This window comes from Larimichthys crocea, chromosome XII, assembly GCF_000972845.2.
Source record: "Larimichthys crocea isolate SSNF chromosome XII, L_crocea_2.0, whole genome shotgun sequence".
NCBI classification, from domain to species: Eukaryota; Metazoa; Chordata; class Actinopteri; family Sciaenidae; genus Larimichthys; species Larimichthys crocea.
In genome coordinates, this window is record NC_040022.1 from 24,341,594 (window position 1) to 24,354,901 (window position 13,308).

At 42.0% G+C, this 13,308-nt stretch overlaps 1 long non-coding RNA gene across 2 annotated transcripts in view; it reads left to right on the forward strand.

Moving 5' to 3' along the window:
- The window catches only part of LOC104918335 (uncharacterized), a 48,823-nt gene extending 37,033 nt beyond the window's left edge, over window positions 1-11,790 (forward strand). The window contains exons 3-4 of one of the 2 annotated variants that reach the window (XR_002042071.2): window positions 8,907-8,970; window positions 9,227-11,790. This is a non-coding gene — a long non-coding RNA (uncharacterized LOC104918335). The remainder of the gene's footprint in view (window positions 1-8,906; window positions 8,971-9,226) is intronic. The other variant, XR_797003.3, reaches the window with a different exon arrangement.
- Window positions 11,791-13,308: the final 1,518 nt, after the last annotated feature.

Genomic DNA, 13,308 nt, shown 5'->3' on the forward strand with positions numbered 1-13,308 from the left:
AAATAGGTGGATTAGAGCAAAGGAAAAACTATACTTCTCAGCACAGCCTCTAATGAACACGTATGAACATCAAGGCTTCCGAACATCCACCCAGGTTAAGGCTTAGTAGAGCATCATTACGATAAGATACCCTTTGTCCGCATTTACAGTGAACGCCCTTTCTCCTCTTTGCACTATTTCCGGCTAGAAGAAAGCTGCAGCGACCAAATTACAACCTGCTTTCACAGCTTTACCTTTGATCTTGGTTTCATCTCACACTGCTAATTAACCAACCCTGATCCTACTTAAAGGTATTTATTACCCATTAGTTTATCAGTCCAACATTCACTCTCCATAGTGACGCCTACATAAGCGATCGATATTTTGTCAATGCAGCAGAAGGTGCGCTGCTCTGTAGTTTCTCTCATGTTGACCCCCTTTTTGACATTTTGTCATAAAGTACCTTATGCTCTATCTAGCACAGTTCCAGACATCTGAACTGAAACGTTAGTTAAAAATCAACAGATAAATCTAGGGGCTACAGCTTTGATTTGATTATTAATTTGTCAATTTTATATATTCTTATATCAGAGAACTGTGAAAAATTTCCATTACAGTTTCTCAGTCATTGACTGTGAGTCCTGAACTCAAATGTATTTAGTTTAAATTGATATGAAACAGCAAATGCTCATCTAAAAATAAAAATGGGGCCAAGTGAAGCTTGTTGATGACAAATTCTCAGACTCCAATTGTCAGACATCCAAAAATGTATTTAGTTGGCTGCCCTGATGTTTAATCACTCTTCTAAATCACTGCCCGGGATAAATTACACTGCATACAATCATATAATAAATACAAAGTCAACATTTACTTTTAAAGAATGTGCTCTGAGGGGTAATTTCCTAAATCAAGATAGCTCATTATATTTTATACAAATTATTTAACCAGCACATTTACTATACAAATGTTTTCTGGCAGATCCCAAAAAAGTTCATTCTAAATAAACAACATCTCTGATCTCTTTATTACTGACATAATATCTTTAAACTGGCTTGACATGTACTGCCTGAATGCTGGATAACTTATTTGAAAGTTATGTAGGAGTAGCTGGATGTGTCAATCACTAAGTGATCGGTCAAATCCAATTGCCACCCCACAGAATATGGCTAACAAGAAGTCAGTGTCACAGTGAATAATGTAGTGGTAACAAAATGGCAATTTCACTCTGAATATCAAGCTAAGGATTTTGGACTGTAAATCAAAGCGAGAGTAGTGATTGGTTGGACTCCTCTACTTGCCGATCTGGGTTTTGTCCCTAAAGTGTTTATCATGTAGGTTTCACAAGTGGCCGCTTTGACTTACACTGATAAACAGCAGGGATTGGATCCAGACCCTGCTGGGTTCTAGCTGAAGCCCTGGGGCTTGTAAACCACACAGACTGGGAATGTTAGTCATTTGTTTATTACTGGCGATATTTCCCGACTCCTAATCCCAGTATGGATTAGCCTTGATGTGTTCCTCATCCCACCTTTTTCCACCATTGCAGTCCCTGACATTTGAGTTTCGTGTGTGCCTACGTGTGCATAGGCAATAAGCATACACATTTGCATGCAGTGGCGTGCTTCTAGGCTGCTGTGTCCACACATTAATGTGTGTTTAGGTGTGTGCTATTACGCATGGGTTGCTGAAACACAGATATTTCCTCTAACATGGAAGAGGGAAACTGTCACTGTGGCCAATATTTTATCCCATGCTGGGACATCATGATCTGTGGCTGTGCTTACAGCTGGAGGCGTGTTTGGATCGAACAATTCAGGGTTACAGAACGTTTTTTGTCATTTTTTCTTCTAAAATGGAAACACCCAAAGAGCCTTATAGGAACCTATTAATCAAAGATGTCAAATGTCAATGTGGCGTCATAGGAATCGGAAATTACTGTTGTCATGAAAGAGGAGAGAGTGGTGCTTACGTGTCTGTCCCATGTGTTTTGAAATTGGCTGAGAATCACCTGGATCACGGAGAGAACGGGGTTTACTGAGCAGAGCGAACTTGTTCAGTGTGACCTTTAAAGAGCTGATCCCGAACACTACATAAATCTGTTTCCAGTTTCAAAACACGACACACGCACATGCTTATTAACGTGCCATACTCCTTCAGCCACCATGTTTTTGTGGGTGAGAAAGTCCTGCAAATATGCACAAACACTTAGGCCATGCAGAAAATCTCTGCTCCCCCAAGTCTGCCCACAAACACATACAGATACAACAAACGTTGAGAGACTGATGTATACGTTACATAGACGTGTAATTATCTTTATTTATGTGTGTGGGATTTGAGGGCAAAAGGTTAAGGATGATGCTTCATCATTTTTTAAATGTTTTCATTTTGAATACTTGAGAATCCCTTTTCACTTTAATAAGCAAAGTGTACATGATCTGGGGAAAAGACAGCTCAAGTTCCAAGTCATTTTGCACATATATCTCGAAGCCATTTGTAATTAAATGCCACAGCATTTGAACATTTTCATTTCCAAGCTGAGAAGTCTTTTTGGGCCTAATCACTAAATATTCAAAGAAACCTGCCATGTGTATTTTTTTTTATTGTTTGATTTTTATCAGGTCAAAGGCTGAGACTTAAATATTATAGTTTTCAGGTCTCAAAGCATACATTTTTATGACTTGAAAATCAACTTGAATCAAACTCAGTAAACCCACAAACAGTGTCTGACCTTCCCACCACATCCTTTCTTACCCTGCATAGAAAGAGGTTTTACTCACTGCACATGGAAGCTGTCCAGCTGAAGCAGTCGCAGCTTAGCTTCATGGGGTGTTAGTTAATTGGCAGTTTTGGTAAGTGCAGATATGCTCCACTATGCATATCTTCCTCAATGTCCCTTGTAGTATTTGCCTTTTTAAAGTGTCCTTTAATTGGCTGCACAGTCACAGTCTCCTGCTTTAACTGTCCCTTGTGGTACCTGAATGTGGCCTATATGACCCTGAGGCCCTGAGGCGAAAACCTCATATTTGGCACCCAAAAGCAATGACTGTTGACCACATTTTCTAACTTTTGTTTTGAGTCTAACTCCGCCTTCTCCTCTTTTTGCTGAACGTCTGTTTATGTCTTTAATGTGAGTTTTGAAGGTGATCTTTTTTTTTTTTCATACAAAGACAGTTTTGGGCCTGTGAAAAGCAAAATCCGCTTGGTTTCAACACCTTTTCATAATCCTTACCTAGCCTGTGTTTGTGCGAGTGTCTGCCAGCCTCTGTCAGACAGTTCTGTCAACATAGTAACATGCCTGCCTTCTCAACCCCAAAGAAAGGCCTCATATTTGGGCTCTAGAGGACCCTGACTAGTCCATCTGATAGATCTGGCCACAGCTTCTCTCTACACACCAGCCACTTCCAACGGGGCTGCATCAGCAGTACTGAAAGACCTGAGAGGACTGTGATCCCACTATGGGGTGTATGGCTGTGGCTCCGGCTGCACTACACTTTAATCCCCTTCCCTTTTAACCACAATGGAAAACATGTGCTTACTCTGTGTAGGGTACAGGCCCACCATGGGAGAGGCTGTTTACCTTCACTCTAAAACTAAAATTTCACAGCTCCTTTGACCACTCCTGGTCACTACTATTACTGGGTTAAAAGGGTGATGGAAGATCATTTAGTAACATTTTTGTTTCGGACAAGATAATTCATCACCTGTTGCTGCTGAATGGAACTGTCTCCTCACTTCTCACCCTGTAAATTTTGACACACAAATTATTATTTTTTCCACAGTATGCTCTCCAAGCCAGGAGGGTTGAGCTGTCTAATTTGTCTTATTAAAGAGCTGCTTGATGTAACTTTATTATGCTCTTAAATTGACATTCCAGATTGAGGTTTGGGTCACTGTACGACATCGATGATTGCACCTCTCTTCTTCTTGGTGAGAGAATTAAGCAAAACTGGGAACTGTGCTTGTCAAAACTATATCCTAAACCAATATAATCCTCCATGTAGGATTTTTCCAGATGTGGGGAGTACATCTCATTGCTTTAGATTTTCAACACCCAGAACATAAATCAGGTCATGGTCCTTGTCCCAAAAGTTCATGTGTTCAGTGGTAAGACAGTTGTTTCTGGTCAGGCAAGGAAACAACAACACAGAGATGCAGTGGTGTAAAACAGGAACAAGCTGCCACATGCCAACGCGGAGGACAGGAAATGGACTCCAGATGAAGATGCTACATTGTGGTTTATTTTACCGGTGTGTGTGTGTGTGTGTGTGTGTGTGTGTGTGTGTGTGTGTGTTTGTGTGTCATCAGAAATGTGTGCTGTATAACTGACCACATGGCTCTCGAGTTACCTTACAGCATTTCAGAGAGTTGTTTTTATCAATTAAACAAATTAAACAAATACCATCATTACCAGAGCCCACATTGCTCCTTTTGTCAGCAAGTAAGCTGTTTAGTTTACACTAACAAACAACTGCAAATCCTGCTATTTTAGATGCTGTAACCAGCAAATGCTACTAATTTTCATTAATTGCAGTGAGGTATAAACATAATCCTGCAGAGACTTGAAACCTGCTCGCCTTGTTTTTGCTGTTGTTACATGTCACTGCAGATTTATATAGACACAAGACTTTGTGCTGCAGCTGCCAGTGTTGCATTCATTCAGTATTCTGCCACAAAATCTAACCCACACAAAGTACTAAGTATGGACAGAAAAGGGTAATGCACCTCTATTGCTCAAAAGTTTTTGTTCGGGTAGTGTCCTTGAAGGCACCAAAAGGACAATATAACAATGTAACTTTGACAAAAAAGTTGACAAGATTAATGGAAAATAAATGAGCTCCTGTAATTTCCTAAAGCTTTGGGAGGTCACTCATGTCAAGTAGAGTGTTCTATATTTCTTTGGCCAAAACATGTAAATCCACAAGTACAATAATTTGTATCCTTCGTTGGTTTAGTTCAGTCCGAGGCTTTGGCGACTAATTCCCAACTCCTGGCTGGTTGCACTGAATCCTGGCTTCCACAGGTGTGGCAGGTGATCTGAGGGATGAGTGAGCTCTTCCTGGGGTAACAGTAGCCCCAGCCAGTTTCCCCTGTTGCCCTGCCCCGTTCTGCCCTTTCCTGTCGTCTTATCTGAGCATCCAGTGCAATCTAACCCTGGGCGCGGCCCCTCTGCTCCTTCATTCCCCTCGCTGCTGGTCTCCATCGCTGGTCTTCTCAGATGTCACTGTGAAGAGAGAATGACCCGCTTGAGTTGAACTTGAGTTGGGTTGACTGACAGAGTCCTGACACCCCATTGTGGGCGCAACTGTCTCAGCTTCCTGCCACCCACAACTTCCCACCCTCTGACCTCCATAGCATCAAGGGCAAAAGTAGCACAGACAATGAGCTACGCAGCTGATCTATTTAGAATTTTGTTTGTTATGATGAATGCTGAGCCAGCGCTGATTGATTTTCCAGACTTGATAAAGAAATAATTCAAGTTTCCTTAAAAAGCTGTAAAGACAAATGAGATTTAGTTGTCAGTTGGGCCAGAGGGACATGCTGATGCAGTTGAAGGGCTTTCTGATTAGCAGAGTGGAGACTTAATGTAGATCCTGTAGGGACAGAGACTTGTACTTCCTCCAACTGTCTGGGTTTAATTAAGTCAACCAGTCCACCAGCAGCCAGCCAACCAGCTTCTTTTACATTGTGACTTTAATCGAAAGACACAGAACAACACGGACAACTGCAAATCTGATCACTGAAGCTAAAATGGGCAGATGTCAAAATAGTTTGCACTGTAGAAGCAAACATGGCGCTGTTTGGATGTTTTAGAACTCTTACCGTGCTTATTCAACTTCGTACTTATTTCCTAACTCAATCACTCGATGACTCAGGCAAATGTGACACAGTTTAAGAAAGAAACTAGTGTGATTCTTCTACTTTTAACACATCAGTGCATGGTTACCTGAATAGGAATCATTTGTGAATTTGCATTCCTGCCAAACACACTATAAACATGTTTCCACATGTGCTCATTCCATAGCAGATCTGCCAAACAGCAGTCGAGCATTGCTGAAAGGAGGCTTATCACAGCCCTCTATGATTTTCCTTGACAAAGAAATTGTTTTGTTTTCTTATTCAAGAGAATATGTGACCTTAGCTACACTCTCAGTATACACTGTACAGCCCATACACGCTGCATGTTTACTGCGTCTTTATGTATGTAGATTTTGAGCCAGTATTTCCGAGCCTGACTGATACTTGCAGTTTGCGTACATTCACAAAGACAAGAAGGGGTAAAATCTGATTAAGCTGTACGTGTGTGTGTGCGAGTGTGTTTATGTGTGTATTTATGTGTGTTGCGTGGACCTGAGCCCTGAGCTTTGTGTGTGTGTGTGTGTGTGTGTGTGTGTGTGTGTGTGTGTGTGTGTGTGTGTGTGCGTGTGGACTTGCAGGACTCAGCTTGGGGACGTAATCTGATTTGCAGAAAGGAATGGGTCGTTTCACATGACTGGTTTAAAGGACCACTGGCGCAAGGTTGTGCCAGTGTCCCTGACTGGTTTGGGTGTGTGTGTGTATGTGTGTGTGGATGCATGCTTGCATGCTTGCATGCTTGTGTGTGTGTGTGTACACACCAAGTATTTATTTGTTTTAACAAAGTGCACTGCAGAAATATGAGCATTTGTTAGTCTAGGCTCCTAAACAGTAGAAATGGAGAGGTGTTGAAGTTTGCTATGCGGTTGAACAAACCAGAATGCTGCATTTATTCCGTTGTCTTGGTTTTAAATCAGATTCATTTGGGAAAGGTTACATGAAAGTAAGGCCACTGCTAATTAACAGTCGATTACACATCTGGAAAAAAGTACAGGTCCGCTTCAGACTCTGATGCGGGTTTTGTTTGTAACTTTCTGTTTACACATCTCTTATAATCAGAGCTTTATTTTGAACTAATGGACCATCAGAAATTATATCAAATAATTGAAATCATCCTATAGCCTCAGCCCTCTTTAGAGGACTGCTGGGATCAAATCCCCTGAAAGCTTTGCCTCTGAATCCTCTCTGTTTTTTTAACTTTGTTTGTTGATGTCTTTTCGGGGTGGAGATTCTCGGCTGTTTTTTCAGAGCTGGATGTGGTCCATCATGTGATTTTCATTGGAGAGTGGCCGGAGGAGACGACCACAGTAAAAGCAAGTGAGCATGCATGAGCGTGTGTTTGTGTGTCATCTGGCCTCGTTAATAAATGCAGGTTGTTTTCCATCTGGGGTCATCAGTTCTGGTCATCACACACACGTGGAGTGGAAGAGAGGGGGCCCTCGGAGGTGACGTTTGCAGCCATGGGTGTTGTTGGTGTGTCCGTGTACATTTTTTAAGCATGCAAAAAACTTGCGAGTTGTTCATGGCTGTCTTTCCCGAGAGGTTCACATGTGTGTGCGCTCTGTGTTTGGTTGTGTGTTTTCTCTCTTGTGCGTGGAGAGCTCATAAGCAGGACGATGCAGCGGGCAGGAAGCTCTGATCCCATCAGGCGTGTCAGCAGGGGCAGTTTTTCATAAGGTAGTAATCTCACCACACAAAGGGGTGTCCAATATTAGACAGAGCCCCTACCCCTGAGCTAATCAAGACCTGACCAACCCTTCTCCTGGCTCGCCAACCTTCTAAACATTACCTCATCTGAAGGCTTAGCCTAGACACATGCTGCTCCAGACCGCTGGTGTAAATGATAACTCACTTAGCTCAGTACGATAGCTAGAAAAACCAGAAATATAAGAAGGGATATAAAAGAAATGGGACCAGCACACAACTACCTATGGTGCCTGGTGCCAGGGAAAGGTATTTTAAAAGGGAGAGGAAAGAAAGAATCATTTTACCATGTCCTCCAGAAACTCTGGGAAGCAATTTGCCGGTATTCAGTTTCTCTCCCCGCCGTCCTGTTATTGCTGTTTTCCCCTCAACTCTTGGAGCCTTCAACCTGAAAGGAGGTTCTTAGGTTCAGGCTTTGTGTCACTCGGAAACAGTGCATTTGTTGCCAAGGCAACAGGTCTGGGACAGTGAAACTCAGAAGCAGAGAGCACCTTTGTCCATGAATGGATGAAGAGGGGACTGAAGCTGTCATTGGTCCAGAAAGCACATGCAGCTTCAGGCTTCAGTATCAAAAAAAGCTATGATCAAAAAAAGTTTCTTCTTTCTCCAATATCTACCTGAACCTGTTAACCTTATAAAAGAAAACCAGCGCACCACATAATTGTAAATGTTACAATGGAAAAGCTACTTTGACTGCCACCGTTCTCCTGACCTGCCAGCTACTGCAGAGCTCCACTGAAACCTTAGATTTACATAAAACAGAGTGATCTATGCCGCTACTACAGGTTTGGTTTCTTTAAATGTTCTGTGAAGATACTGGATCAGGCCTGAGTCATGTGGTCATTATAAATCCAGGTTGACCAAGAGCCTTAAAAATAATGAAACCTTTTGATAGTCAAGTTGAGTAGGACTTTCCAGGTGCAACTCTGTAAGATTCATGATTAAACAATTCTAAAAACATTAGAACATTTAAGTCTGTCTAAATACATTTACAGCTGGCAAAGTAGTTCCCAGCCTTTTTTCCCCCCACTTTGATTAATGTTTAGAGGCATGAAGTGGTGTTTTTTCTGTTTTCCTATTGTGTTGATCATCTCACAATTTTTCTAATTTATTTTGAGATCCGACTTTACTCAAAAGTTGGAAACCACTGCCGCTGTACTGTAACCTCATCATACCGATGAAAACCGAGGAAGAAACTGATTGCTCTCTCATTGTACTGTGAGAAAATAAATATTTGTGTTAATGCAAGTTTGGGCAGAGCTGGACTAAATGACATCTGAATCCTCAGTGTTTTTTGTCGACTTTTATGTCTACTCTTGAATGAGCTCCTCTCTGAATCATTTCATTTCCCCATCTTTTATCTTTTTCAGATGATCTCAGGTGAGCACAGAGAAGAGCTGACTAATGGAAACATGATCTCAAGAGATTCAACAGGTAGGGATGACTGTTTTTTTTTTTTTGTTGTTGTTGTTGTTTGATCCTCATTCAGGGGAATATGTGATCACACACAGCGTAGTCTTATTATGAACTGACAGTTGCTATAAACAACAAAAGTATGGTACACCCACTGATGAAACAGAGGTAGCAGTGGTAATTCACATGTGTGATGTGTGTAGGTGAGACATGATCAGGGTGGTGGCACTGGCTTCATGCCCATGTTCTTGCTTTTTTTTTTATTGTGTAACTCAAGTCATGACAGCAGGGTAAAGAATGCAGTGGCACAGAGATATCACTTCAAACACGGCGTCTCTCAGGAGCCTCAGATCCTTTCAGTGGAACTGAATGAAGATGTGCTTTGATGACCCACCACAGAGTCGGTGGCCTTCAAAGAAACCTGTTGATGGGCTTGTGCGGGGCAGCCAGCAGGCTGAATGAGTGGTACTGTATACGTGCACCTCCCAGGGTTGCTGTGGGTGTTCTCAATAGAGGTCAAACATGCTTGACCCTAACATGAGTAGTCTTTTTCTATAGATTTTAGGCTTGCTTTACCTTCTTTCTTTTTTCTTTTTTTTCCCCCTTCTGCCAGGCATTCTGGGTAAATGAAGGGGAACTGTGTGTGTGGATGGCATGGTGCCAGCAGACAGGTACAGTAGATGTGCTGATGAGGGAGGAAGATAGGGGCCGGCCTCAGTCGCTGCCCGAGGCACAGACAGGCGTACACAGGCAGGCGTAGACTCAGAGGCAGGTTGGGACCTGGTTCTGTGTGCTGATGCTGCTCTACGGGCATAGGAGAGAAACGTGGGAAGTGAAAAAAACAGAATGGAGGGTATATGGAGAGATAGACAAAGTCAAGCAAAAGGATGATTGTTGAGTGGCGAAGCTGAAAAGGCATACAACCAAAATATGAGGGTCGATAATAGAGTGTTAACAAAAAGCAGAGTATTTGTATCTTAGGAAGCTGGAAAGAGATGATGATGTGTGAAGCCCAGAGGCAAGAGAAAGCAAGAAGTAGATTAAGAACGAGTACAAGAGTGAGGCCACATCCTGTATGCTGGTGGAACGTGACTCCCTGCAGGTAAACCCAGCTCAGAGGTTAAGACAGGCAGAAAGAAGATGAGAAACACTGATGGATGACTACTTATCCTCTGACACATGGGCAAAAAACAGGCGGGACAGGCCAGTCCTGTCTCTCTGCTGCCATGACAACCGCAAGGCTGATTGGATGGTGTTCAGGGGCGAAATGTCATTTTGTGGGAGGTTGAATGCGCAAGCACAGGTAACACAGAGTACAGGTTGTTCAGAGGCCACCTACCTGCATTACCTCACCTTCTGACGTTGTGAAAGAAGCAGATGTTGTACTCTGATCAACACAACTATGCAGCTGTTGTTCCCGATATGAAACAATTTTCTCATCATCTTCCTTAACACACTTTAATTCTAGATAAAAGTTCTAGATAAAAGGGATATTTTGTTTCTTTAATCATTGAAAATGAGACACATCTCTCTAATCAGGATTTTGTTGGCCTGAAGTGATACAAGGGTGACATCTTAATTCTGGTGTTGGACTGAAAAGTAGCTCACTCCAGCTGCACTGTAAGACCTTGTGATCCATATCCACACTGCTGGAAGTAAAATACACAGGCTGGCTTTTGCCACCACACATAATGTGATAATTTCAGCTGTGGATGAGGCTCTGGGTGGTTCATCTGCAACTTCTTTATGCCAGTTTGAATCCTCAAGTTTTTACATGTGGAAAGTCTGTGAAAGCAGCCAAATCCTATCTGTTAAAGGAATTAGGAGAGCAGACGTTAATGTTGATCAATTTTGGGTGTTGTATGAAAGTGATCACAGCAGTTACTTTTAATGTTTTATTGCCAGAAATTTTTAAATACCTATAATTTTCTTTAGCATGCAAACATGTGTCAATGTTCAAGCTTCAAGTGGTTTTTGGCCTCAGTCAATCATTAGTTTCTGTATTATGTTTCTAGGATCATACTAAATCCTGGTTTGGACTATGGACCAGCATCCCCTACAGCAGATGTTTGCTCCTGGCATGGCTGCGAAACAGCGTGAAGCTCCATCGCTGACAATCTCGCGCTAAGAATCCAGCGCCAGCAGTTTGGACTTGGAGAAGCTGTGACATAAACTCAGCGGGACAGTGGAGTGTATTCTGTTGCTCAGACATTATGGAACAGATCAGTCAATCCTCATCTGGAGAGCCGCTCGATAGGAAAGTCAGCTCGATGAATGTACATTTACCACAAAGGATCTACACATTGTTTGACTTTTTCTAAATTGAAGCTGGATTAATATTTTCCCATAATATACATCTGCTTTTGATATTCACTGTTTATTCACGCTGTTGCTCATACACTGCAGTTGTGACATATACTGTGTTATTCTGGATACAGTATCAACAAGCGCTGGAACTGTAAATGGAAAATAATCAATCAGTTTTTCATTTTTTTAGTCCTATTTTTACAGGCTGAAGACTGAAGCTCTTACACCAGCGCAGTCGCATACAAAGTTAATAGACACTTGAACATTTGTTAGAAGTATTACTCATTTACTGGAAATGTAAAGTTATCATATGACATCTCATAATTGTGATCACAAAGAAGCCATTGTAAAGAAGGTGCTGATGAATGCAAACCAAAAACACTGTTGTTGACGTTTGATGTGACACATTGGCAGCTTGAGTTAATAATAAGAAATCATCCTGTCAAGGTGTGTATGGTCATGATTTATGGTCCCTTAACATTTCTTGTGTCTGTAAAATCCTGTCAGAAGAAATAATAATAAAAAAAAAGTCTATCCAAGCTGATGCCCATTTGTTTTGTCATTGCAGCTGTGGGATTAATAACTGAGAATTTTATGATGTTCACTTGTGTGTATCTGCTGTTGTTTTGTCTTAATAGTAGTAATAATAATAATAATAATCTTGGCATCCTTACTAGTTAGTCTAGTATGTGCTAGTCTGCTAGAAGCATGACTATCAAGAGTCATGTAACTGTTTTCTTAACTGCTCTGGCAATGAGAAGTAGAGTAAAAGAGAAAGTTCAAGTGGAAAAGGAAAAATGCGACTAATTATAATAGGAGCTCACAGAGTTTTACTTCACTTATACCAGTGTGAATAATAGGTCAGTTTTAAAGTGAAGTGCATTCACTTTCATCACAAGCTTTTCTGAAAAAGATTACATCATGGAAAATGTGTGCCTGCTGAGTTCAGTTTCTATAAACCATGTACGTATGATGATGTTGACAGAGAAGTGCTAAATGTCACAGGTTAACACAGGTCAAACTTCAGGGGGTTTTGATCATTTTGTGGATAGAAATCCCCACAGCTTCTTGTCTTCTGCAGAAAGACATTACAATGTATACTACAAATGCATTTATTGTTTTTTTAAACAGTTTAACTGAGTTCAACAATTCAGCAGTGACTTCCCATTCAACTGTCTTTCACTGTCAATTTCAGCTGTGATTCAATAAGGGTTGGCTCAAGGAGGGGGGACTACAGGCCCTGTTGGGGATAGGACATGGGTGCGGGGTAGCAGAGTTGCTAAGGGGGTAATTATTCCTCAAGGGGTTGCTTATTGTTGTCTTTCTCTCTGCGATAAAACAAAGCAGACCGGGTTAGGCTCCATTGCAGTGTTCTGGGGCTTTTATTCTGCTGTTTGACAATGTTCTGACGAGTTGTTCAAAGCATCATAGGGATCATATTAAGAATCAAATTTGTGGGGGACGAGGTCATCGTCATCTGAAAAAGAAAAGGAGTGTGAAGGCCCTGGCGCTCATGACATCTTTATGGGCCTGCTTATGGTCAACAACATTAGCATGTCCACAATGGACTTCCCTGCTTGCCTGCCCCCCCACCACCACCCCCATTTTTTTTCTCCTCCGCTTTTTCTCACACATATACACAGCTCAGGGGAAAAATGACCTCTCTGCAGCTCTCAATTCACTGCACTTCTATAGCCCTGAATGGACCGGCTCAACAAAAGGTGACATAATTTTCTCAGGGTTTGATTGGCCCCCTCCATGCCACAGGATGACATCATGCACCCCCCTACCTAACACATCACAACCAGCACCAGCATACAACCAACCCTCCCCTGCATGTTCTTGGATGCTGGGTTGTCAAGACAACAGAGCTAGGCCCAGGCTGCGGGGCAGGACTTGGCAATGTATCCCCGCTTGGCTGTCCATAATGAGCTCAGGCAGCGTTGCTCTTGTGTTTGCGGTAAACAGTCTTGGGAAATGATAGAACGAGACGGGAAGAAGGGGAGGGAAGAAGAACACTGTCTTAGATATAATGGTTTCCTCATTATTCCC